Source organism: Rhipicephalus sanguineus, chromosome 8, assembly GCF_013339695.2.
Source record: "Rhipicephalus sanguineus isolate Rsan-2018 chromosome 8, BIME_Rsan_1.4, whole genome shotgun sequence".
Taxonomy (NCBI): domain Eukaryota; kingdom Metazoa; phylum Arthropoda; class Arachnida; order Ixodida; family Ixodidae; genus Rhipicephalus; species Rhipicephalus sanguineus.
Window position 1 is genome coordinate 6,626,306 of NC_051183.1, and position 3,759 is coordinate 6,630,064.

Genomic DNA, 3,759 nt, shown 5'->3' on the forward strand with positions numbered 1-3,759 from the left:
ACGGTATCTGCTAGGATACACGTAGTTCCTAAACGGTAAAATGAAGTACGTTGTTCTTCTGAGGGAGCCATACGTAGACCAAGTTTCAGGAGATTTAGTTGAGCCCATGACACTTTGAAATCCGTGACGTCACCATTGGAAATTTTGGCGGCAAATTTAAAAAGCGATATTTTTGACATTTATTTGCTCCTCAATTAATAAACTTATGTTGGCGAAATTAACCGCATAGTTGTTCAGGGTATAACTTATCACTGTAAAATAATTCATTGTTTTGATTTGGTAAATCTAACTGCTTCGTGAGCGAGCTTTAAATACTGGCCATATAGCGTGTTCGGCGCACCGTCGGACATATAACAATGGTTTACGTAGAGATTGATGTTCTCACTCAGTTTCCTTAGTGCTCGGACCTCGCTCGATGAATTGTTTGGCTCACTGGCGGTCTATTTTCGACGCTCCGCATATTGTTCCGAAAAATAAGGTCGATCAGCGCAGACGAGATATACACTACGGGAAAGCATTACGTCACAACACTGGCGAGCGAATAGCTTCTTTTCCTTGCAGTGGCCGCCCGCCACGTGACCCCCGAGATGCCGCACATTGGTCGAGCATGTTCGCGCTGCTTTGCCTGCACTCCAGGCGCGCTCTGATGTGGCGGTCATGCGATGTGGTCATACTCGATGCGGTCATACCCACGTTTATACAATAAGCCGAGCTGGCTGCACGTTTGCAGCGCTTGCTTGCCGTGAACGTCAGCGTCGCCGAAGGGCCAAATCGTCTGTCAGAGACAGAGAAGCGACAGCGAACGCCAGCGTCGGGAGTTGGAAAGAGATCTACGGAAGAGATAAGCGGAGGCGAAACGCCAGTGCCGGGATTTAGACGCACCGCTCTCAGAGCACAAAACAGTAGAAAAGCAGTAGAACGGAGACCATAGAACAAAAAATTAGATAATCGCGAAACATCGGGCAATCACAAGAAAAGAACAGAAAGGATATAAATATCACATAATCACGCGAAAGGAAAAGCGCACATGATTACAGTCTATATCAGACCAGGATCGGCGAGAACACAATTTAAAATTTTGTGACGCACTGTAATGATCATGGGTGGGATTTACGTGCGAAACGAAGAGATGGTTATGAGGCACGCCGTGCTGGGAAATTACTGATTAATTTTGCCCGCTCGCGGTTGTTTAACGTGCACCTAAATCTAAAGACACGGGAGTTCTTTGCATCTCGCCCTTATTGACATATTACGCAGCCGGGAATCGAACCCGCGTCCTCGGGCTCAGCGCGCGTCAGCTGACGTGTGAAGCTATTACGGCGTGTTTTGCAAATCAGTTCTGCGGAATCCCGCAAGGTGGCGGACGGGTTAAGAAGGGAAGAAGGCCGAAGAAAAATTCCTAAGCGCACTACTCCGGGCTTAGATGGGGTTCCCGTCAGCCTCATTACGAACTCGGGCATAACACTAAAGAAGCACTGCTGAAAGCCGTAGAAAAGTGCTTACAGGAGAGGGAAATACCAGACAGTTGGAGAAAAAGTAGAATGAACTTAATCTATAAAGGCAAGGGAGAAAAGGATAACATTCGCTCGTATAGACCGCTAACAATTACATCGGTGCTATACAGGTTGGCGATGCAGGCAGTAAAATTAAAATAGAAGCATGGGTAGAACAAAATGATATTTTGGGAGAACTTCAGAATGGATTTCGAATCGACAGGCGGTTAGACGATAATCTGTTTGTTCTTACCCAGTGTATAGAAATATCTAAAATAGAAAACAGGCCTTATACGTAGCTTATCTAGATATCACCGGGGCGTATGACAACGTTAATCAGGAAATTTTGTGGGATATATTGAAGGAAGTGGGCATAGGTGACGACTGTGTACAGCTTTTGAGGGAAATATACCGAGGAAATACAGTTTGTATAGAATGGGAAGGAATAAGTAGCAAGGACAGCGTTGAAATTAGCAAGGGGCTGAGACAGGGATGCCCTTTGTCCCCGCTGTTATTCATGCTGTACATGGCGAGGATGGAAAAAGCGCTAGAAGGTAGCAACATTGGATTTAATTTGTCACACAAACAGGTCGGAGCGATGGTTGAGCAGAAGCTTCCAGGTCTATTTATGCTGATGATATTGTCTTATTTGCGGACAGTCAAGATGATATACAGCGACTGGCAGATATATGCGGAAGGGAGTGTGAGGCTCTAGGACTAGGATTTAGTGCAACAAAATGTGGATTGATGGTATTCAATGATCACGGAGACCATACGGTATTAATACAGGGCCAAAAAATACCGAGGGTAAGCGAGTACAAGTACCTCAGAGTATGGGTAAATGAGGGGGATAGATATATGGAGGTACAAGAGAAAGCATCGGTAGCAAAGGGAAAGAGGAATGCTTGCAATTATGAAGCACAGAGCTTTATGGGGATACAATAGGTACGAGGTGCTTCGAGGGCTGTGGAAGGGTGTGATGGTTCCGGGCTTACATTTGGGAACTCAGTGGTGTGCATGAAGTCAGAGGTGCAATCAGGAATGGATGTAAATCAAAGGACTGTGGGCCGCCTGGCGTTGGGCGCTCACGGGAAGACGACAAATGAGGCGGTAAAGGGTGATATGGGATGGACAGGCTTTGAAGTGAGGGAAGCGCAGAGCAAAATGAGATTCGAAGAGAGGCTGAGGAAAATGAAGGAGAGTAGATGGGCAGAGAAGGTTTTCAGGTATTTGTATAGAAAAAGCGTTGACACGCAGTGGAGAAAAAGAACTAGGAGGCTCACCAGTAAATATACGGCTGGCAGTGCGGGCGATATGGCAACAAGGAGCATTAAGCGGAAGGTCAGAGAGGCGGAGAGGACTTATTGGATGACAGCGATGGAAAAGAAGCCGGCTCTGAGTAACTACCGAAAAGGAAAAAACGAAATAAGGAGGGAAAGGTTTTATGATAATTCAAGGGGAAGCGCTTTACTGTTTGAAGCAAGGTCGGGCTGCCTTAGAACGCGTAGTTATAAAGCGAGATTTAGTAACGAAGAAGAACAATGTACATGCTGCGGGGGAACTAAGGAAACGATGGAACATGTACTGATTGATGTGGCGATATTCACCCAGGTATACGTGTGGGCACGAGTCTACATGAAGCCTTGGGTTTTAGGGACAACAATGGAAAGCTGAACACGTCCGCGATAGAAATAAGTAAGAGACGGTTAGAGTATTGGTGGCAGAAAAGTAGAGATAAAGAACAAAAATAAATAATGGGGGGAAAATAAGGTCATTCTGCCTTAAGAGGCAGAGAGATGGACCGTCAATTTATATTTTTTTGGTATAATAACATAGATTTAATCAAGGTAGATAAGGTATTAGGCCAACATGAAACAAGGAAGCTTCTTTTTTTTTTTTTTCGAGCCTGGTGGCAGACATGTCACCGCCCCGTTATAAAGGGGACGCTCATAGCATCCATCCATCCATCCGGAAAATAGACAACCACCTGTTTGTAGCACGAAGCCATAAGGAAGTCCATACGGATTTCTCAGAAATAAAGCGTCTTAGTTGCCGAAACATTCGTCCTGGTCCGCAATGAGGTCCGCAGTGTATGCGTAGTAAATGATGTGCGATTCTTTCGGGAAGGGCCCGCCATAGCGCAGGCTCTGCCGCGTATTACACGAAGCACGCGCTCCCGGGGAGAGCGAAACGGGAGCGGACGAGGCACGTGATCCGATTGCATCGAGGACAATAATCGGAAAGAGGCAGCACACGTATCGAGAGC